The sequence below is a fragment of the Oryctolagus cuniculus genome, chromosome 10 (assembly GCF_964237555.1).
Source record: "Oryctolagus cuniculus chromosome 10, mOryCun1.1, whole genome shotgun sequence".
Lineage (NCBI taxonomy): Eukaryota > Metazoa > Chordata > Mammalia > Lagomorpha > Leporidae > Oryctolagus > Oryctolagus cuniculus.
The window spans coordinates 90458106-90482890 of NC_091441.1; positions in this window are offsets into that span (position 1 = coordinate 90458106).

The window sequence follows — 24785 nt, forward strand, 5'->3', positions numbered from 1 at the left end:
CAGCAGCAAACCCGGGGAGGGCCGAGCAGACAAAAGAACAGTGCAGGGTCCTGTGTCGTTCCTCCACGAAGACGGGGAGCGACATAATGGTGCCGTGACTCGGATATGAAGCCTAGGCAGGGTTTGGTGTCGTTCCTCCACGAAGAGGGGGAGCAACATAAATGAGATATAGCAAGCACATTTTCCTACCAATCCCTGGCACATGTTAGTGCTCCAGAAATCAGAGCTAACAATTAGTAGTTATCTTAATGAAATTGTTATTATCACACACAAAATTCAAAGGAAAGAGAATGGAAGTACAAGTAAGTTGTTACGGCAAAGAAGTATAGGATAAGAATGTAGATTAAAATTCGGAGAGGGCTCGGGGTTTTGCCACAGCTTGCAGCACCAGGTTCCCATACCAGAGTGCCTGTCTCAGCCCTGATTCTTCTGCTTCTGACTCACTTTTCTGCTAATGTGCCTGGGCAATGTGTATGATGGCCCATGAGACAGGGCCACTGCCACTCAAGTTAAGACCTGGATGGGGTTTCTGGCTCCTGGCTTCGACTTGGCCCAACCATGGCTATTGTGGCATTTGGGGAGTCAATCAGCAAGTAGGAAATCAATTCATATCTCTATCTCTTTCAGAAACACAGACAGATATCCCTTTTAAAAAATTAGGGGAAAACTTTAAAAAGGAAAAGATAGGTATTTGAGAAAGTGTGGTATCAAAAAGAGTTTTCCAGATTCTGAAGAGAGAAAAGTTTTCAATGATGGAGAAAAGCTTATGAGTCAAGGCAGAGAGTAAAAATATCTGGTTGGTGTGACAAATAACAAGAATGTCAGTGTGGCTGGGATATTCCATGATCTATGGGACAAAGTAGGAAAAGCTGGTTGGGACAAGATTGCTCAAAGTTTAAACACCATGCCACTGAATTCCGATGAAGTTGTATTTGTAATTGAGAATTACAATTTTTATAAGAAAACATTAAAAATTTCTAAAGTGTCGCGCTATTTTCACAACGTGTAGAAGAAAATTTGCTGTGACATACCCTATTAGAGTTTGAGATTCCCTATGTTAAACCAGGTGCCTCTGAACAAAACTCCATTGAGCAAAAACATAATTCGAAGAAATCATGTAGAATATGTGTAATGGTCCCAAAGACCAAATAGTCATGGACAGCTCTGTAATCATCATCTCTGTGTAATAGCAATGATTACTACCGAGTGCCTATGCACCTACAACCACGCTCACCTTTGATAAAGGGGCTGGCACTGATGACCACCGCCTACGGAGCACATCCTAGATGCCAAGTGCTTTGATGTGTGAGTTCTATTACTGAGTTTCATTTTGCTGCTGAACCACCAGGGTTCCTGGGAGATTAAGTCACTTGCCCAAAGTCATCCACATAGGAAGTAGGCAAAGTAGGCACCTGGGCTCCGATTCAACTCTAGGAAGGATCATGCAGCCCCACGTGTTCTCACCGTCTCTGAGACAACCAGCAGGGGTAGTCCATTCTACAGGGAGTGAAAGAGACCCTGGACTCCCACTGGCTCCCATTCTATTCACACTGTGCAAATTATATCATCAATTAATCCTGATGAAATGTTCAACTACTCCTTCCCCCGTAAGTTAAGAAGACTTATTGCAGTCCTGGGGTCCCCAAAGAAAGGACCTTCAGAGAAAAATCCAGAGGCCTTGATTACATTTGCTTTTTAATTAATCTAAAGTGTTAATTTTCAGCTGGAGGAAAGTTAATTTTTCCTTTTGTTAATCTAATAGCCACAGGCAATCCTCGTGCTGTGGCTGCAGAAGTTTGGAATGACTGTCAAGCTCCCTGGTGTGACAATAAATGCAGTGGCAAATAAAACACTTTCCTGGAAGGCACACGGATTTGAATAATTTCTGCAGATGGTCTCTGTTTCCTTCTGTGAAAAGAGAAAAAGGCTAATTCCAACCTAATCAGGCCACACTAACATTCAGGCAAATCTACTCTTTTGATCCTCTCCTAGTTCTTCCTGAAAATGAGAAGAAAAAGAAAAAACTCACCAATTTCACCAAAGAGTAAAAAACAAAGTTTGGGGGTTGAGAGAGTTACATGTTCTCTCTCTGGGGGAAGCTTTTCTATTTCCTTTCTTCCTTGTCCCTATTATAAAACTGGAGGGGGTGCTTTTTGACTTAAGAAAAAAGAGGAACAAGAATTGAAGTCATATGCCACTTGATTCTTCAGAAGGAAATTCAGAATATATCACATTTGTATATCATATAATCTAAGGGCACTGGGACAAAGGTGTGTTGTGTGCAGTCCACATGCTCAAAGCACACTAGGTAATGAGGCAACTTTCATATATATTAAAGAGTTATTTATTCATTTAAAAGGCAGAATGGCAAAGAGAAACAGAGTCAGATATCATCCATCCACTGGTTTACTCCCCAAATAACTTAAAGAGCCAGGGATTAGGTCAGGCCAAAACCAGGAGCCAGGTGCTCCATCTGGGGACCCCATTTTGGTGTCAGGGGCCCAAGCACTCAGACCATCTTCAGCAGTAAGAAGCTGCCTTGGAAGTAGAGCAGTCAGGACTCAAGCCAGCACTCTGACATGGGATGCCAGCATCAAAAGTGGCTGCTTAATCCACTGTGCCACAACGCTGGGCCCTAGAGGAAGCTTTCATAACCACATTTGTTACTCCAAAAACCTTTCTAACAGTTTGAGACATCCAAAAGAGGATAATTGGGCCTGGTCAAAAGGCTGTGTGGGTACCCAAAGTCTGGATTTAGAAAAGCTAGTAAGATGTCAAGCAGAACACTTGAAATTTCATCTCTACTCCAGACTTCAAGAATGTTAGTCCACCTGATGTTGCCATTCATGCTTTCAAAATAGCTTTCTACTGCTTCCTTTATTTTATCCACCTCCGTAACTTCACTCGCCAACTCAGATGACAGGTGGTGGCTAAAGCATCAACTTAAATGAAATTCTGACTTGATGCAAAAGGATTCCATTATGTTGGTGGTGCCCAACTAGGCATGGAGTAAAGCCTGCTTGGGCACCGAGAGTCATGCATGAGACGCCTGCTTCCCACATAACCCAAGGTTGTTTCCTAACTTTCCAGTGATTATAAGGCTTCAATCATGAAGGAAACTTAACGCCTAAAATATCGGCTGTCCAAGGAACTTATCAGAAACCATTGTGAACAAAAGACTATCAAATATCAGCCATCTTTTTAAAGATATTCCAAAGCTTCTATTTTCCTCCAGAGAAATTCTTACCAAAGAAAGTTGTTCCTTGCAGAGAACTTGTCCCTTTCAACATCTTTCCTTCTGGAGGAAAGGAGCTTAAAAGGTAGTGGCCGGCTCCAAGTCTCTAAAGGGAATCATGTTCAACTCTTTATCAAAAAACAGAGAGAAAGACTCACGCAGACATCAAAGGGTTACACATTTGTGCACAGAACAATCCTTTCCCAATGCGAGTTAGAAACAGACACAATGAATTCAGCCCATCCACTTTTTAATGGCTTGCATTATTAAAAACATTACTTATGCCTTTTGCATGACAAGGAACATGAGTAATAATTTTGATAATAACTTTGTCTTTCATACACAAAAGAACTCAGTAGGAAAGTTTTTAAAACACTATCTTTGGGGCAAAACTGGAGATTAGCAACACACTGGGAAATGAACTATTCAATTCAGAGACAAGACAGCAGTACTTTTTAAATTTAAAATTTTGAGCCTCAGCAGAAATCTGGAAGGAGGCTTAAATAGTCCTGTCCATTAGAACAGTCAGTCAAACGGTGGGACACTAATATGCATGTGTGCACACATGTTCCTCTTTGTATGTGCCTACTTGTCTGTGTGTATGTGCATGTTTGCGTATGCACACATGTTCATGTGTATTTTCTTCTAATCTGCCCCTAAATTAATAGTTTATCCATTCACCAAATACATTTTGAAAATATGTGCATAGCAACGGTTTGTGGCTCAGTGTACATAGTGGAGAATTACCACTTGAAATTTTATGATAAGCTTTAGCTTTTATGTGATTTTTATAAATTCATTTTTATTTATTAATTCCTGCTAATTACCTATGAAGGCACAAAAAGAAGTCTCAAGTTCTTGGACTGCTTCCCACACATGTGGAAGCCCCGGATGGAATACCAGGCTCTTGACTTTGGCATGACCTATGAACCAACAGATCTGTGCATGTGAGTGTGTGTGAAAGTCACTCTGCCTTCCAAAGAGATGCATGAATCTTGAGAAAGAGAGAAGGATCATGATCTTCCATCTGCTATTTCACTCACCAAATGATTCTATCAGCTGAGGTTGGACCAGACCGAAGCCAAGCGCTTCTCCCATGTGGTGATAGTCTTCCACCTGGGTGATGTGACAGGGGCCCAAGTACTTGCACCACCTTCCACTCTCATCCCTGGCACATTAGCAGGGAGCTACACTGGAAGCAGAATAGCCAGCACTGTAACTGGCACTCCAGTATGGGATACCAAGGTCATGAACAGCAGCCTAACCCACGGCACCAGAACCACAGCCTCCATGTGGAGCTTTACGACACAGGTTCTCTTTAATTTCTTCCCTGAGTGACAACTGGGATTCATTTATTCCACAAATACCGATGGAGCACCTACTGTGTGATTTGTAAGGCATCTAAGGGCACACAGGTAAATAAAACAAGTAAGGAAGCACACTGTTGTGGGGATATAGATGCTGAATAACAAACCTAAGTGTTAGAGCTACTACAGAAAATGGTAAATCAGGGCGGAGTACACCATTTAAAACAGGATGGACAAGGTAGACTTCCTTGAGATGGGACATTTAATTCAAGATGTGAGGGAACTTACAGAATGGATCCAACAGTCTGTCACAGCCGGTGCAAAGATCCTGGTCAACATGGAGAAAGGCTATGTGTAGAGATAGGGAGTTTTGCTTTGGACCTGTTGGGTTCAAGATCTCCATTAACTAGAAGCCATCAGAGACTTGAAAATACAAGTCTGGGCTTCAGGAAGGAGAACTGTCTGGCAAATATACTTGTGCACACTCTGGGATTGAAGATGGCATTTATTGCCAAGAATCTAACTGAGGCAGCTCAATACATGAATACAGAGAAGAATGTGGGAACAAAGGCTCTTCATGGAGATTTCCAACATTTCCCACTTTGGGGAAAAGAGGAAGAACAATAAAGAAAATGGAGAAGTTAGGAATCAAAAAGAGAACTTATGCTGACCTGGAAGCTCACTAAAGAAGTTGAGCCAATGCTGCCAACTGAATGAGTCAAGAAAGATGAAAATAGAGAATTATGAATCCATTCAGGCACATCATGTGCCTCATGGAGCCACACACATGCATATCTCACACACCTGCAAGGAATCCACACTGTCATTTAAAATTGTCCCCTAATTCTCACGCACTGGAACCTTAATCCGATTATTTGCCTGTCAGTGGCATTTGGAGGTGGGAGCTGTTGGAGGTGAGAGAATCATGAGGATTCTTCCCTTGTGAATGAATTAACGCATATATGAGTTACTGGGCTACCAATTCCGTGATGAAAATGGGAGCACTCTCTAGCTCCCTTGTTCTGTATCATGTCCTCCGCCATGCTACGATCCAGCGAGAGGGTCCTCAGCAGATGCTGGGGTCATGCTCTTGGAGTTGTTAGCCTCCAGAACCTGAGCTAAATATCCCTCTTTCCTTTACCAGACTCAGGAATTCAGTCATGGTGCCAGAAAACAGAGGCAGACCACAGCCCCGTTCCCCCAGGCAAGGACATGTCTTGGTAGCTTATGGGAAAGGTGTCACTCCCCCTCTTCGTGGAGGAACGACACAGGACCCTGCGCTGTTCTTTTGTCTGCTCGGCCCTCCCCGGGTTTGCTGCTGGTTCTTCCCGGGTTGGCTACCATCCCTTCCACCTCCGTGGAAGGGAGGTTCCCCCTGCCACTTTCCCCACTTCCACGGGGGAGCGGCACACCGCTGGCCGGCTCTCTCGGGGGCTGCTCAGATGTTCCTCAGGTGTTCCCCTTAGATGTTCCTGGTGCATGTTGTCTCTCTCCTCCTTTATAGTCCTCTTCCACCAATCCCAACTCTGCTACCCACACGCCGAGTATGCTGCTCTCCTCCAATCAGGAGCAGGATCAGCTCCTGCAGGTCATCACTCAAGTTGGCGAGAGGTAGCTGTGTAGAAGCTGTTTCCTCCTCTCCCAGCGCCATATTGTGGGAGAGCAGATGTATAGAGTAAGTCTTAATTTGAGTAACAGTCTAGTCCGAGTTGCTCCCCACAGAAAGGGTTGGTCCACACTTGTGCTTGTTGTTTCTGTTGCTTTGTTTGTTTGTTTGCTGGGCCATCAGAATGCTTTGTCAGTTTGAAGCCTCACAGTCAAGTTATGAAATTTCATACTTAAAAATAAATAAAGGTTTCCACATCCTCCTAAGAACTAGAAAGCTGTCTCTGGTCTGACCCACAATCCCACTGTACACCAGCAATGGTTAGAGCTGAGGGCTCTGGACTTCCAGTTTGCCAAGGCAAGCTCCCATTTGACAATGGCTGTGAATGAACTCCCACCAATCATCCTCCCTTACTGACCTGCCGTGTCTGGCTAAACAGCCCCATCTGCAATTTTTCTTCTGGGAAGTTTTAAAAAATTGGAATTAGATCTCAAAGGCTCTGAGGGCACAACCTAGGTCTTCCTGAAGCACAATATTTGAATAGTTTACAAGTCTCAGGCTAGAAACCTAATGTCTTACTGGGACGGATTTCTTTTTGGCCAACAGAAAACATAGTTTTTGGAAATGTCAATACGTGTTAAATGGCAAAAACATTCCATGTTTAAATAAGTGCAGGAAACATTTTTCATTTGTGATGACCCACCTCAGAGATTACTTACTTACTTACTTATTTATTATTTAAGAGAAAGAGAGAGCAAGAAAGCACTCCCCCACCTGCTGGTTCACTTCCCAAATGCCTGCAATGGTTAGAGCTGTGACAGGGATAAAACTGGGAGTCAGGAACTCAATCTATGTTTCCCAGGTAGGTGTCAGGAATCCAGCAACCTGAAACATCACCGCTACTTCTCAGGGTCTGCATTGGTAGGGGACTGGCATTGAGACTCAGAGCCAGGAATGCAACTCAGGTACTCTGAAGTGAGACACGGGCACCTTAACCAGTAGACCAGCCCACCACTCTCAGAGGCTTAAAAGCTACTGTGTATTAGGACTGTTCAAGAGTTATGCTTGGCTGGCCAACACCGAGGCTTACTAGGCTAATCCTCTGCCTGAGGCGCTGGCACTCAGGGTTCTAGTCCCGATTGGGGTGACGGTTCTATCCCGGCACTCCGGGTTCTAGTCCCGCTCAGGGCACCAGATTCTATCCTGGTTGCTCCTCTTCCAGTCCAGCTCTCTGCTGTGACCCAGGAAGGCAGTGGGGGATGGCCCAAGTGCTTGGGCCCTGCACCTGCATGGGAGACCAAGAGGAAGCACCTGGCTCCTGGCTTTGGATCTGCGCAGTGCAGATATATATTTATTTAGTTATGCTTGGCCACAGAATACTTTTTCTCTTCAGATATATTTACTTATTTGAGATGCAGAGTCACAGACAGAGAGAGGGAGAGACAGAGAGAGGTCTCCCATCTGCTGGTTCACTCTCCAGATTGCCACAATGGCCGGAGCTGGGCTGATTCGAATTCAGGAACCAGGAGCTTCTTCTGGGTCTCCCACATGGGTGGAGAGGCCCAAGCACTTAGGCCATCTTCCACTGCTTTCTCAGGCTATTAGAAGGGAGCTGGATCAAAAGTAGAGTGGCTGGAATTCAAACCAGTGCTCAAATGGGATGCTGGTACGGCAGGCAGAGGCTTAACCTACTAGCCACACAGAGCTGGCCCCACAAAGAATAATTTTCTGATAGGTGGAACATCGTGAGAGATGAGGGACACACAGGATATATTTGGGAAATTGTCATTCTAAAGTGGAACTTCCACAACGGCTGTAACCATCTTCTTCATCCCGAATGTCAACACCTTGAGTAGCACCTAAGGCGTAGATGTGCCACAAGTTTCTGAACAAATTACAAACCGGCAACTCTGGATATCTCACTCAGCAAATCTAGCAAATCTAATGTGATTCCAGATTTGCCTCTGTACCGAGGTAACAACAGATGGGATGAGTCCCCAGGCCCTGTGCAAAACCAGCTCCCAGGAGCATGTTATTTAAGTTGCATTTTCTCTGTACTCCGTAACTATGAGAGAACCATAATCCAGGAAGCAGGAGCCGTGTCTGCAGGACTGGTGTCATCAGGAGCTTTGGGAGAGGCCTGTTGCAAAACTCTTGGTTTACTGAGCTACTCACATGTAGAACATCGACCCTCTATGGTGCCCTCTTGTCCTACAGCTCTGACTTTGACCCCTTCGCTGGCAGCAGCTGTCCAGCTTCCGGCTGTAGTATGTGGTACTTTTGCTCCATTTGTGGAAGCCTGAGTTTAAATCAGGCCCACTGTGACACTAAAGTCCTGGGGGCTGGGCCGAGCTGTCCCCAAACATCTGTTCCTCTCCTGTCTTTGGTGTTCTTGCTGCTTTTTAAAACGGTATCATCATTTACTCAGTACTTACTAGGTGCCAAGCATTCAATTTTCACAATAACATCATGATGAAGATATTTGTCCCTATGTACAGAACAAAAAAATTTAGGCTTAAAATTTTTCCCCATCTGACCCAACTTCACATGGCTAATAAGTAGCAGGGCTCAGATTCTTATCTCGGGTCTGACCTGATTCTCAAGTACCCCTACAGCTTTATCAGGTATTCTCAAAAACAGAAGAAAAAAATGAGCAAAAATCACCTGGGCACAGATAAAGCCATACTAGCACTAATTCTTTTAGAGGATTCTTGGGCACATTCCCTCACCTCCACCTGGAGTTGGTAGACAGAGGAAGTCTGTATTTTAAGTTTTTTGCACTGAAGACATTTTCTGTCTATAAATTGGAAAGAATCAAGTAAAAGACACATAATTAAGAAATTAAATCAAGGTGCCAGTGCCGGTGCTGTGGCTCAGCAGGTAAAGCCGCTGCCTGCAGTGCTGGCATCCCATATGGGTGCTGGTTCCAGTGCCGGCTGCTCTACTTCCAATCCAGCTCCCTGTTGTGGCCTGGGAAAGCAGTAGAGGATGACCCAAATCCTTGGGTCCCTGCACCCGTGTGGGAGAAGCAGAAGAAGCTCCTGGCTCCTGGCTTCAGATTGGTGCAGCTCCTGCCATTGTGGCCATCTGGGGAGGGAACCAGCGGATGGAAAACCTCTCTCTCTCTCCACCTCTGCCTCTCTGTAATTTTCCCTTTCAAAAAATTAATTAATCTTTTAAAAAAAAGAAATTAAATCAAAAGGTGGAACAAGCATTTGGCCTAGCAATTAAGGGGCCAGTCGGGATGCTCACATCCCATATTTGAGTACCTGGTTTCAAGCCCTTGCTCTAGCACTGATTCTGGCTTTATGCTACCATGCCCTCCACGGAGCAGTGGTGCTGGCTCAGGTAGTTGGGCCCCCTTTCAATCACCTGGGAGACCTGGATTGAGTTTCCAGCTCCTGACTTCAGCCTAGCCCAGCCCTGTCAGCTGCTGTGGATCTTTGGGGAACAAACAAGCAGAGGGGAGTTAGTTCCCACCCCTCCACACACACAAGATGGTCCAAGATTTGTTTCTAAAACAAAAACATGAAGTCTTAAAACAAATATTAGATCATCATAAAAAGGCAATTTTCAGTGTAGTCAGGCATTAAATCCCACACCTGCAGGGTCTCATTCAAGGGTTTTAAAAGTGTTTTACACAGAGATGATAGTTATCCAACATTGTGAGTACACTAAATGCCACAACTTCTATATGTGTACACTTAAAATGGTTAACTTTATGTTCTGTGAATTTCACCTCAGAAAACTGAACTCAAATATTCTTTACCTTGGAGAACCAATTCTACTCTCAGCAAAGTCTCTCCCAAGCTGCAGCCCTCCTGGGGACCACGAGGCATTCTCCAAAACCCAAGGTCAATGGCAGCTCCTTGAGATGACAGTTGACCCTTGGCCACAGGAAATACAGCTGCAGAGTCAACCTGCTGGGGCTGGGGAGCAAGTACCAGAGTGAATGCACCAAGCCTGTAGGGCCTTCAGCAGCCTCACAAGGACCCGAGAGGGCACTCTCCACGGCTTAGTCTCTAACAGTGATATGCGTAACGTCAGCTAGCACCACGATCCCCACCAGAGCCAGCAGGGCCCAGGGGCCCCTCCCTTGACACACATACAAGGTGTCAGAGTTCCTGGTGGGTGTGGATTACAGCTAGCCCATCTTTTCCTCTTCCCCCTGCAACTCTCTCAGTTCACTAAAATGCTGCTCAGCAGACTCTAACACTCCCAGCTTTCTTCCTGCCCCCCTTCAGGCACCCACAAACATGATGTCTAGGCAAGAATTCCATCTTGCTTCTCACTTGCACTCGAAGTTACTCTGCCTGTGCACAACCTCTCACAAAACTGTTCGTCTCAAGCAACAAACAGTTTTGATGGTTGGTTGCCTACACAGTCCTAACCCCAGGGCACTGAGTCCCATCTGAGCGCTGCTCAGCCAGCTAAAAATTCCCCATTACATAAATGTGTTCTCATCACACGCGGCACTGCATGTGCAAATCACGGTCAGTGGCCCTTATGTGTGGCGATCAGGAGTGAGGGTGAAACATGCGTTGTCATCTGCTACCCCAGTGCACAAGAGCATGCACTGAAACCACGTTCCACCAGAATGCAGAATGCAATTTCTGGCTATGCGACAGTGTTGCTGCATGCAAGGGTAATCAGCTGTGGCAGGATCAAGGCCACTCTGCTGGCCTCGTCAGCACTCTCCCAGACTGTTTATACTTCACGAAGATCAAACGCAATTGGAGAATGAAGGTGAATACCACGAATGGCCCTATACTTTAATTTCTTTCCTGAAGGTCAGGGCTTTATAATGAGACTCACAGAAGAGCAATACAGCAGGCTAGAAACACACATTAAAAGAACCTCTCCTATATCAAAAGGAAAAAGTAGGTCATCGACAATTTTAATGGGATCATTTCAGTCCACTGGCCCCTGGTGCTAAAACCATATTGGAAATGGGAAAGTGAATGAGATCTTTTATATTCACTAATCATGTCCCAACTGCAGTAAGACTGAACTTGGTCTAAAATTACACACTTCTACAGAAAGCATGAGAGGCCTGCGTATGGAGTGTGTCTTAGGACATGAGACAAACATTATATGCAGGTAGTTGGTTTGGCCAGTGGACTCCCAGAGGAGGAGGGGAACTGGGGTAGAGAGAGAGAGAGAGACAAGGGAGGGAAGCCAACGTAGTGATACGCCATCACAGTGGGCACTGTGGTGCTCTGTCCTTACAATCTTCTGAGAGTTGTACAAGGTGTGTCTTGGAAATATCCACCTGGAGGATAAGAACAGGAAACATTTATCCCTGGGACTCTCAGGCCTCCTTGGTAGGGTTGCCCTAAGGAGTGCTAACTTTAGGATTCCAGGCTGCACCTATGAACCTGCCAAGTGGCCCCAACAGTCACCTAGGCTACCACACACAGAAACCCAAGAAAAAGGCAAGAGCTTCGTGACACATGCCAGAGATGCTGTCATGTTGTGGTTATGCAGAGCTGCTTGAAATCCAGGTGAACTGGCTGCTACAGCCACTGCAGGGTAAGCAGACAAGAGAATTTGCAGTCTCATTCAGTATGGCAGTCTGAGGCCCAAAGCCTCATTCACCAGTTCTGAAGGAACCAAGTTGGAAGACACGCAACGTTTCCCATGCGAACCAAGAGTCTTCTAATCCCGCCCTCTGCAGAAAGACTGCTCGGCATTGAGCATTTGCTCAATTCTCTGAGCTTCTTAACTATGGAATTCATTTTCACAAAGTGACAGGCATTTCTGTGCCTCTTTACATTAGCAAAAAAGGAGATTCTCAACTTCTAATACCCAGACCTGGCACCTGTCTCAAAATGTGAAACCGAGGTTCAGGCAAGGATTTAGGGCAGAGACAGCACATCCTCACAACTGCCAGCGTGGGAATTGTGATCCTTTCCTCTTCTGCAGAATAGCCTGCTATCTACCTTCCTTCCCACATTTCTATCTCCCTATCATTCACACAAATAGTAAAAAAAATCCTAAGTTGCTTTTCTATCTGGTCTTTTTGTAAAATACAACTGTAGAAGAACCTGCAAGTCAAACAACGCTGTCCCAGGCTACATCATAATCACCTTGGCTGAAGAGAAGACTTACTCAGAAGGTTTGCATTTCCTTACTCAACCCACACTTTGTGGGACAAGGAGAATCACAAAATCTACTTATGAAGTAAAGGTGGTTATTCTGCAGTGAGAAGAAAGGAAGATGATTCTCTGGTGATGTTGCTTAGGACAGGAAATTCTATAGTGATTGCAAGTGTATGGCAGACAACATCAGATCTACACTTCTAAGTCTTCTTCAATTTCTTGAGTAATCAAGTAAACTAATTTCCTCCTTGCAACGTAAACCTGATCTTCCAGTGTTTGGTTCTCAGCAGTTGAGAAGTTCTACCTTCAGTACCCATTCTCCAGCCATTGCTTTTCCATCTGGGGATTTAAATTGTTTCATGAGATGTATGGGCCCCCAATTTGGGTGAGGGTTTTGATTTAAATGTGCTGTCAGTTTTGATTTTTCACATTTTCTGCTCATGCTAGGAGAGAGAACTCACTAAACTACCAATAAGTTTTCAATCCAAAGAGGTCAAAATACACTCAATGTCACGTGAGTAACCAGAGGCATCTTCTGACCAAATTCAGCTAACTGAAGGATCAGAGCTGCCCGTGAACTTGATGAAGTGGGAGGGCTCTCCTCTCCAGAGTTCAGCATCAGGATTCCACTCTCATTAACTTCTCACCTCTTGGAGAATAGAATTGTAAATGGTCTGCAATAGCTGCTAATTAGGTGTCCTCCTCGTACTGATTGCTACACCACAAGGAAAGCAAGAAAGAATTCAAAGAGAATATGTGCAATTCTCCTTTGAGAAAATGTCTCATAAAGCAGTTTGGGGTTCCAACAGCACCTTGAATACAAGAAGCATTTGATAGATTAATATATGCAGAGTGAGGCCCGTGATGTGGCTCACTTGGCTGATCCTTCGCCTGCAGCGCCGGCACCCCGGGTTCTAGTCCCTGTTGGGGCGCTGGATTCTGTCCCGGTTGCTCCTCTTCCAGTCCAGCTCTCTGCTGTGGCCCGGGAGGGCAGCAGAGGATGGCCCAAGTGCTTGGGCCCTGCACCCGCATGGGAGACCGGGAGGAAGTACCTGGCTCCTGGCTTCAGATCAGCGCAGCGCGGCCATGGCGGACATTAGGGGAGTGAATCAACAGATGGAAGACTTTTCTCTGTCTCTCACTGTCTGTAACTCTCTGTCTCTCTCTCTCACTGTCTAACTCTGCCTGGCCTATATATATATATATATATATATATATATATATATATATGTATATGTATATGTATATGTATATGTATATGCAGAATGAAAAGCATCAAAGTAGCATTCACCCTGGTGTCTGCATTTGCTCACTCCGTGCCTTGTTTTCTCTTTCTGTGACAAAGATATGGCCTTGTATTTCGTACCCAAAGACACAAACTCTTCACAGGACAGTGAACAGTGGACAGGACTACAGTCTGCAGAAACAACCCAACTGGAAACCGCTCTTAACAAGGATCTTCCCAAACAAGCAGCCTGACCAATCGTTTTCTTCATTACTGTCATATACCGGGACCAGCAAGATCACAGCAGCCAGGACAGGCTGGGCTACACTGCAATAATAACAAACCTCACAAGTGTGTGTTGCTCACTCAGACCACTGGCCTTGTCGGTAACTCAGGGTCCAAACAGACAGAGGATCCACTTGCACTGTGCTTCCATGCTCTATGTGGTTGCAAAGGGAGCACTTCAGTTTCTTGCACTGGTAACTAAAGGTTCCTGCCTAAAACATACAACTGTCTCTTCATCTGTGATTTTAGTAAGGCAGGTCACAGACCACCTCTATCTGCAGGTAGTGGGAAACTGTAGCCATCTGTGCACTCTGAAGGAGATAACGAAACAGTACTTTGGGGCAGTACTCCTGAGTGACAGACCCCCCCTGCAGGGAGATTACTACTGTGGCTTTGTCTCTAACTCTGCATGGTATTTAAAGCCCTGTTAATAATCACTGGAAAGAGCTTTCCATAAAATAAAGCCAATGTATTACAGTTAAATGTGATTTAAGGTATGGCCCAACAATCTTGTCTTAAGATGGTGAGGAAGTTTGTAAACCACCATCCTATTTACAGTTCCCATGAGTTAAAAATGAGGCCCCTTGTCCATGCACACAGAGGCGCAGGACTCTCAGCAGGCCAAAGCCCCACTGCCTTTGTGGTCAGCACAGTGATGCTGTCAGCACAAAGTTGTATTGATATTGCAAAGTCTGAGGATCAAGCCCAATGAGGCTGTGGTTAAGGGATGTGCCCCAGAGGAGAGCTGGAGATTGGGTCAGTGGAAAAGCCCCTTTCAGGGGCCTCTGAGGAGAGAAGGTGCAAGGGAAAGGACAGGTGCAAATACGGTGTGTGACAAGGTTATGCCCCACCTGCGAAGGAACACATCTCCTACTGCCAAGTTGAAAGGTGTGGCCACTTCAGACCTTCCACGGTTGTCATGAAATCTCAGAAAGGGCTGCCAAAGTCATGAGCACAGAAGCCAGCATCCTGACTCCCAGGGCAAATGAGCCACACATCCACGGCTGAAGGAGCAGCCAATGACATCAGCAGAATGACATTGTGCAGGGAATCGCAGGATATGTGTGCGTGATATGTATCTCTAAGCATGGCAAATACAGATTGCTAATATATGTGAGTATTCATATATGTGCACACATTCATATGATCATGCTCATACACACATAAGTTTACGTGAACATGAAGCTCAACACACTGGGCCAGTATTTCTGTTCTTCTGCAGGAGAGTGAGATCCAAGTACAACACACAGACCAAGTCTGGCTGGCTGACCTGTGAGCTGAGAATAGGTTTGATGGCTTTAAATTCTATTAAAAAAAATAGCAACACTGGTCTTGCAACTTGTCATTTAAGCATGTATATAGTATCCTCAATGTTGTCTCCTGACTTGCCAAACCTAATTCTCCCACCCAGATCATTTCAAAAACCTTTGCCCTCCTCTGCCCCGGAGCGTTAGGAAAGGAGGCCACTTTCCCTCGTGGAAGCACATGGATTCAGGAAACTCGCCAAGGAACCTATGGGTGTGTTGTTATGACACTTTCTTACGCTGGCCATGGAAATTTTGTCCAGGTTGACTGTGATTGTAACAGAAAAAACTGGACAAATGCAGAAGATACAGAAAACGGCAGTAGTATAATGGGCAACACACCAACCCGGATTTTACAACTAGCATGTATGAGAGTACTTCAGAAAGTTAGGAAAATGCAATTAAAATTTTGGCACAAAAATATTTTGAAATTTATGCATTCAAGGATTTCTCAAGAAGTTCATGGAAAATGTGTATTACCAAAAAAAAAAAGTGATGCATGGATTTCAATATATTTGTGCACCATAATAAACTTTTCAATTCCATTCTCCACAGACTTTTTTAAAGAACTCCAGTGTGTTCACTTTTTTTTTCTCTTTTTTAAAGATTTACATATTTATTTGAAAGGCAGAGTTATAGGTAGACAGAGACCTTCCATCCTCTGGTTCATTCCCCACATGGCCTCAATGGCTGGAGCTTATCAGATCCAAAGCCAGGAGCCAGGAGTTTGTTCTAGGTCTTCTGTGTGGGTATAGGGAACCAAACACTTAAGTCATGTTCCACTTCTTTCTGAGGCCACAGCGGAGAGCTGGATCAGCAGTGGAGCAGCCAGGACTAAAACTGGCACCCGTATGGGATGCTGGTACCACAGATGGAGGCTTACCCTACTATGCCACAGTGCCAGGCCCCCTTTATTTTTTTTTTTATTGTTTTTTACAGGCAGAGTGGACAGTGAGAGAGAGAGACAGAGAGAAAGGTCTTCCTTTTGCCGTTGGTTCACCCTCCAATGGCCGGCGCGCTGCGGCCGGCGCACCGCGCTGATCCGATGGCAGGAGCCAGGAGCCAGGTGCTTTTCCTGGTCTCCCATGGGGTGCAGGGCCCAAGCACTTGGGCCATCCTCCACTGCACTCCCTGGCCACAGCAGAGGGCTGGCCTGGAAGAGGGGCAACTGGGACAGAATCCGGCGCCCCGACCGGGACTAGAACCCGGTGTGCCGGCGCCGCTAGGCGGAGGATTAGCCTAGTGAGCCGCGGCGCCGGCCAGGCCCCCTTTATTTTTAGCAACTTTGTACTGATCCTTGGCATGCTTATTTGTGGGATGGGGTAATAGTACTCAACCTTCTATGTGCTTTGTCTATTCAATAGAACCATAAAGCCAAGTCCCCTCTGCAGACTGAGTAGGGCTAGGTGAACCAAGCTGCTATTCCTACTGCGGATTGGCGGTATTGGTTCCTTACCTCTACACAGCTAGTAGAAATAACACCAACATCTATACCTGTGGTATTTTCAGCAAATACCTAACTAGGAGTTAGCACCTAAAATGAGGAAATACTAGTAACTAACATGCTTGGCATGGATTTTAAAAGATTCCTAAGACAATTTGCCATCTTAATGTTAGCAATTTCAGTCTCAATTAGGAGCCTACCCATATACAGCGATAAAGAATATGGACCCTCTTTGTCTTTATCCAAGAAAGAGAGACAGAGAAAGAGAAACAGTCAAGAACCCTATTTTGTCTATATTCTCTCTATTTCCACATTCAACTCGCCCTTCAGCCCTCGTTTAAGCATTTTCTCTATTCAATGTTTCCTTGGTGCCAGAAAAGCTAACTAAGGCTCCTGCTCTCAAGGTGCTTATATTTGTTGCAAAGTAAAGAATAAATAAATGGAATTACAGATGGTTATGTATGCTATGAGAAAGCTTGAGAAAACAACTGGGGGCAGTCCACTATGAAAATGTGTCATGACATGTCAAGGTGACCTGACAAGACAGGCAGGAGCCATACACGTCATCAGCTCAAAGAAAGGCAGAACAAAGCACAAGGAAGAGGCTGGGGAAACAGAAAGAGGTCAGGTTATGCACAGCTGCAGCCCTGCCATACAACCTGACTTGATTTTGACTGATTGCCAGAGAGGAGGTGAAATATTCCCAGTGGCACATCTGTGGCCTGACTCCTGATCTCAGAGGCTGGTCAAGGCAGAACAGTCAGCCAGAGGACCAGGAGGCAGAGGGCCTGCAGACCTACAACAAAGTGAGAATCAATCAGAGTAGTGGAATCAGTGACTGAACTTCAGGGTTAAGTGGGAGACAAGAGCAGGGGACCAGAATTGGGAGGTAAGAAGAGATGGTACAAGATCAGGATCCACAAATTTTGCCATTGACCTGCTGGGTACCCGAGTCTCCTTATTTTGATGCTGGTTCCATATGCCCAGACTGGGTTAGCTGACATTAAGATACACGGTAGCAATGATGAATCTACAAATATGTTGGAGCCCACGAGAGCACATGGGAGGCTAAGTCTCATGTATTCTCAGGTAGTACAAAATCTCATTTAAAATATGAGACATAAGACGCAAATAAAGGACACTACAAATGCTGAGCTGTGTGATACATTACATTTCTGCGGATGTTATAGGTGCTCAGAGGAGAAGGAGCCCCTTTGATAAGTAACATTCATAGCCAAAGAAGCTGGAACCTAAAATCGGTTGCAGAGGTAGCAACAAATATGAAACGGCAAGGAATAGGCAAGGTGAGAAATAAGGTGACAATCAAGATCACTCCAGATGAAGGCCTCTGTGGTGTCCTTCTCTGATAATTAGAGCAATAGGTCTTCTATAGCAGGCTTTTACGCTAATGGGAGACTCAATGCTCTCTACCTACCAGCTGGCTTAGATCAATATCATCGCCCCTCTCTGAGAAAAGAGGGACCCTTCAGAGAGAGAAGAGGGGAACTGGCTGTTGTGCAAACAGGGCCCTTTTCTTTGAAGCCACTTTCAAAGCGAAAGGCTGCATGATAATGAAAACTATCATCATCATTATTATTTACTTCAAATATCTATCGGGCTCTCTCATAACAAAAGCTCTATTCTCTATAATCTCACTGTTGTTTGGTATCATGAAGACATTGAAATTCATTTACACCTCCAGCTCTAGATACAAGAAGTGCCACCTGCTGCTCTCCCTCTGTGGCTGCCTTTATCCTATTATGCTATTTATAGGGCTCCTCAGCGAAGGTGGCAGGAATAGTGATGCCAAAGTTGCCTGCTTGCCTCCATCTGACAGCTGGCATGTTGTCTGACAACACAAAGGCAAAGAAGAAAGGTTGCATATCAAAATATTTTGAAGCATCCGCTGTCAAGCACACAGACACACAACATGGATAATTGCTTAAGGTTTCACGGCATTGTCCAATATAAAGTCTGTCTAACCCAGGGGTGGTTTATGAATTTCAGAAAAATATTTCTGGCTACAACATGTGTATGTTTTTTTATTGCACATACACACATACACATGTACACATACAACTAACTATACATCAAAGTAATTATTATTTTGCCAAATACATTAATCCTCAGTAAGAACTGTTCTACCGCTGATGAATGAAAGCAGTTGACCTGGTTAAATTTCTACCAAATAAATCATTTTCCCACTGATTTTGATAAAGACAGAAATAGCATTACCCAAACCAACATGGAAGACTCAGGCTGGCTAAGATGGCACCCATCCCAACTAATTCTGAGCGGTATCTAGGCATAAGAAGCACGCAGTTCAACTCAATGAATAGAAGCTTTTCCCAACTGAGAATATGCTCTCCATCTGCCAGGCCCTGGCTTTTAAGTTTCTCTGTGCATAAACTTCCCTTTTGTCTGAGTATTTGTATTGTTGAAACATCACACTCCACAGAGTACCACCTGCTAGTTACCCTGGGGTAGACATTCCTTGAGGTGAAGATCTTTTACTAAGATGAATTCACTCTCTCTCTCTCTCTCTCATCATTTCTTATGAGTTCTCGGATGGAAACAGCAAGACGGGACAAGAGTCAGTAACTGACAGTTCCCAGTGCCTCCCAGCCCCTCTGTTCTGCAGAACCTCTCTTCCACTGCATGCTCCCAGATGCCTGGGCGACTCCCAGCCAAGAACAGTCGTCAGGGGTTGCTCCTGATCTTTGCTCTGTGCACCAGGGCTCCAGAGGATGCGCTGCAACAATCAAGTTCTCTCTCCCAAAAAAGACACACAGAGATGCCAGACGGTGCTGAGAACTTTAGGGGCAGGATGAAGGGCATTACGTGCCAAAGTCCTGAGGGGCCTGAGGATTCAATGCAAAGTGGCTAGAGTGAGATCAGACTGCAGAAGATTCAGAGAGAGCAGAGATAGAGGATAGTAACTCGGGTGAGGCTTCTGTAACAAACTGTAATGGTCTGCGTGGTCTAGACAGCTGACATTTATTTCTCACAGTTCTGGAGGCTGTCAAGTCTGAGCTTAGGCTGCCAGCACGGTTGGGCTCTGGTGAGGGCTCTGTGTCGGGCTTCAAAGAGCAGATTTCTCTTCCTGTCTTCAAGTAAAAGAAAGAACTCTCGAGGGAGGAGGCAAGATGGCAGAATAGGAAGGGAGCACACTGATAGTCCAGGGAGAGACAGTTTAATAAAAGTGGAGATACTGCAGATTCAAGGAAGAGTAGGGGAGGAAACAGCAGAAGAAACTCTTCCAGAATGCGTGATTCACAGTGAACCTGCGTGGAGAGCGTGGGAGCCCACAGTTTGGGACACCAGCGGCAGACTCAACACATCAGCGATGGAACGCGAGGTGAGCCGAAACTCAATAGCCCGAGACACCGGCAGGCAAGCGGAGAGAGGAGACTAGAGGGAACGACCCCCGGGGGGGGGGGGGAAAGTTCACCAGACTAACTGGAAGAGAGAGAGAGAGAGAAAAAAAAGGTGACTGGTACAGACACGGGTTTCTCTCTCTCCGCTCACCTCTCAAGGGTGAGCAAGACAAAGAGCAGGCGCCATCTTGGACATACGTCATAAGCAGAGTGACCTCAGGTCTGCACCGGCCCTGAGCCTAGCAGAAAAACCTGACTCTGGGTGGGGTGAATTAACAGGAGATTAGGACCTAGTAAATTTGTGGTGCTACTGAACTGAGACTGTGAAAAAAGAGACGGTGGGGGAGAGAACTCACGGAATTCACGTGAGTACTCTCCAGAGACGCTACAATTCCGTAACTTTGGCAACCCAGTGGGAGACTGAAGGAGAATCTGAGCCCACCCTGAGGGCAGAACAGATTCCCTGTGTGGTCTTTGGGAAAGAGCTTCTGATCTCTGGATCCTGTGGGTATATCATTTGCCTGCTAACTACCTCCAACTTCGTTCAGCTGTGCGGAATTACTTCCCTTTTGAATCAAAAAAAGAAAGAGAGAGAGAGAGATCTACCACGCCTAACCTGGGAGTGTCACTTTTGGCACACCAAACAGAGCTCTCAGGCCACACCCATCTCAAGCCTCTAAGGCTCCATCAAAAACAGACAGTCCACTTAATCTAGAGTCATAGTATAACAAGAAAAAGCACCACAGTGAAGAAACCAAATATCTCCAATATGCCAAATAACAAACGCAAAAACTAAGGTAATAAAAACAAGGAAGTCACCATGATGCCCCCAAATGAAAAAGAACCCCAATTCAAGATTATGAAGATGATGAGATAGAAGAAATGCAAGAAGCAGATCTCAAAAAATTGATAAGAACATTAAGAAGTTCTCAAAAACAAATTCTTGAACTACAGAAATCCTTAATGGACAAGATAGAAAATCTCTCTCGTGAAAATGAAATATTAAGGAGGAATCAAAATGAAACAAAACAACTAGTACAACAGGAAACTGTGATAGTGACGAGAAATCATAATGAAGTGAAGAATTCAATAGATCAAATGAAAAACACAATAGAGAGCCTTACGAACAGAATGGGTGAAGCAGAAGAGAGAATATCGGACTTAGAAGACAGAGAACAGGAAAGGATACAGTCAGACCAAAGAAAAGAAGAGGAAATTAGAAATCTAAAACATATTGTCAGGAACCTGCAGGATACTATTAAAAAAAACATTCGGGTTCTAGGAGTTCCTGAAGGCATGGAGAGAGAGAAAGGATTAGAAGGCCTTTTTAGTGAGATATTAGCAGAAAATTTCCCAGGTTTGGAGAAGGACAGAGAAATCCTAGTACAGGAAGCTCACAGAACCCCTAATAAACACGACCAAAAGAGATCTTCACCACGACACATTGTAATTAAACTCTCCACAGTGAAACATAAAGAAAAGATCCTAAAATGTGCAAGAGAGAAATGTCAGATTACTCTCAGAGGATCTCCAATCAGACTCACAGCTGACTTCTCATCAGAAACCCTACAAGCTAGGAGGGAATGGTGAGATATAGCCCAGATACTAAGAGAGAACAACTGCCAGCACAGAATACTATATCCTTCAAAGCTATCATTTGTGAATGAAGGTGAAATAAAGACTTTTCATAGCAAACAGAAATTGAAAGAATTTGTCGCCACTTGTCCAGCCCTGCAAAAGATGCTTAAAGATGTGTTACACACAGAAACACAGAAACATGGTCATCAATATGAAAAAAGGTAAAGGAAGGAAACCTCACAGCAAAAGATCACAGGGAATTCAAAGCATATATTAGAACTTATCTTTGGCAAATGGCAGGGCAAAGTTACCACTTATCATTAGTCACATTGAACGTGAATGGCCTGAACTGTCCAGTTAAAAGACACACATTGGCTGATTGGGTTAAGGAACAAAACCCATCTATTTGCTGCTTACAAGAAACACATCTTTCCAACAAAGATCCATACAGACTGAAAGTGAAAGGCTGGAAAAAGATATACCATGCCAACAGAAATGAAAAAAGAGCGGGCGTAGCCATCTTAATATCGGACAACATAAACTTTACCACAAAAACTGTTAAGAGAGACAAAGAGGGACACTACATAATGATTAAGGGATCAATACAACAAGAAGATATAACAATTATCAATGTATATGCACCTAACTACAGGGCACCGGTTTATCTAAAAGATTTGTTAACAGATTTAAAGGGAGACTTAGACCCCAATACAATAGTACTGGGGGACTTCAATACTCCACTCTCAGAAATAGACAGATCAACGGGACAGAAGATCAACAAGGATACAGTAGATTTAAACGACACTATAGCCCAAATGGATCTAACAGATATATACAGAACTTTCAATCCTACAGCTAAAGATTTTACATTCTTCTCAGCAGTACATAGAACCTTCTCTAGGATTGACCACATACTAGGCCATAAAGCAAGTCTCAACAAATTCAAAAGAATTAGAATCATACCATGCAGCTTCTCAGACCATAAAGGAATGAAGTTGGAAATTAGCAACTCAGGAATCCCTAGAGCTTACGCAAACACATGGAGATTGAACAACATGTTCCTGAATGAACAATGGGTCATAGAAGAAATTAAAAGAGAAATCAAAAATTTTCTGGAAGTAAATGAGGATAACAGCACAACATACCAAAACTTATGGGACACAGCAAAAGCAGTTTTAAGAGGAAAGTTTATATCAATAGGTGCCTACATCAAGAAATTGGAAAGGCACCAAATAGATGAGCTTTCAATTCACCTCAAGGATCTAGAAAAACTACAGCAAACCAGACCCAAATCTAGTAGGAGAAGAGAAATAATTAAAATCAGAGAAATCAACAGGATTGAATCCAAAAAAAAATTACAAAAAATCAGCCAAACGTGGAGCTGGTTTTTTGAAAAAATAAACAAAATTGACACCCCATTGGCCCAACTAACTAAAAAAAGAGAAAAGAGCCAAATCAATAAAATCAGAGATGAAAAAGGACACGTAACAACAGACACCACAGAAATAAAAAGAATCATCAGAAATTACTACAAGGATTTGTATGCCAGCAAACAGGGAAACCTATCAGAAATGGATAGATTCCTGGACACATGCAACCTACCTAAATTGAACCAGGAAGACATCGAAAACCTAAACAGACCCATAACTGAGACAGAAATTCAAACAGTAATAAAGGCCCTCCCAACAAAGAAAAGCCCAGGACCAGATGGATTCACTGCTGAATTCTACCAGACATTTAAAGAAGAACTAACTCCAATTCTTCTCAAACTATTCAGAACAATCGAAGAAGAGGGAATCCTCCCAAATTCTTTCTATGAAGCCAGCATCACCTTAATTCCTAAGCCGGAAAAAGATGCAGCATTGAAAGAGAATTACAGACCAATATCCCTGATGAACATAGATGCAAAAATCCTCAATAAAATTCTCGCCAATAGAATGCAACAACACATCAGAAAGATCATCCACCCAGACCAAGTGGGATTTACCCCTGGTATGCAGGGATGGTTTAATGTGTGCAAGACAATCAATGCGATACACCACATTAACAGACTGCAGAAGAAAAACCATATGATTATCTCAATAGATGCCGAGAAAGCATTTGATAAAATACAACACCCGTTCATGATGAAAACTCTAAGCAAACTGGGTTTGCAAGGAACATTCCTCAATACAATCAAAGCAATCTATGAAAAACCCACAGCCAACATCCTATTGAATGGGGAAAAGTTGGAAGCATTTCCACTGAGATCTGGTACCAGGCAGGGATGCCCACTTTCACCACTGCTATTCAATATAGTTCTGGAGGTTCTAGCCAGAGCTATTAGGCAAGAAAAAGAAATTAAAGGGATACAAATTGGGAAGGAAGAACTCAAACTATCCCTCTTTGCAGATGACATGATTCTTTATTTAGGGGACCCAAAGAACTCTACTAAGAGACTACTGGAACTCATAGAAGAGTTTGGCAAAGTAGCAGGGTATAAAATCAATGCACAAAAATCAACAGCCTTTGTATACACAGACAATGCCATGGCTGAGAAAGAACTTCTAAGATCAATCCCACTCACAATAGCTACAAAAACAATCAAATACCTTGGAATAAACTTAACCAAGGACGTTAAAGATCTCTATGATGAAAATTACAAAACCTTAAAGAAAGAAATAGAAGAGGATACCAAGAAATGGAAAAATCTTCCATGCTCATGGATTGGAAGAATCAATATCATCAAAATGTCCATTCTCCCAAAAGCAATTTATAGATTCAATGCAATTCCAATCAGGATACAAAAGACTTTCTTCTCAGATCTAGAAAAAATGATGCTGAAATTTATATGGAGACACAGGAGACCTCGAATAGCTAAAGCAATCTTGTACAACAAAAACAAAGCTGGAGGCATCACAATACCAGATTTCAGGACATACTACAGGGCAGTTGTAATCAAAACAGCATGGTACTGGTACAGAAACAGATGGATAGACCAATGGAACAGAATTGAAACACCAGAAATCAATCCAAACATCTACAGCCAACTCATATTTGATCAAGGGTCCAAAACCAATCCCTGGAGTAAGGACAGTCTATTCAATAAATGGTGCTGGGAAAATTGGATTTGCACGTGCAGAATCATGAAGCAAGACCCCTACCTTTCACTTCACACAAAAATCCACTCAACATGGATTAAAGACTTAAATCTACGACCTGACACCATCAAATTATTAGGGAGTATTGGAAATACCCTGCAAGAAATAGGTACCGGCAATGACTTCTTGGAAAACACCCCAGAAGCACAGGCAGCCAAAGCCAAAATTAACATTTGGGATTGC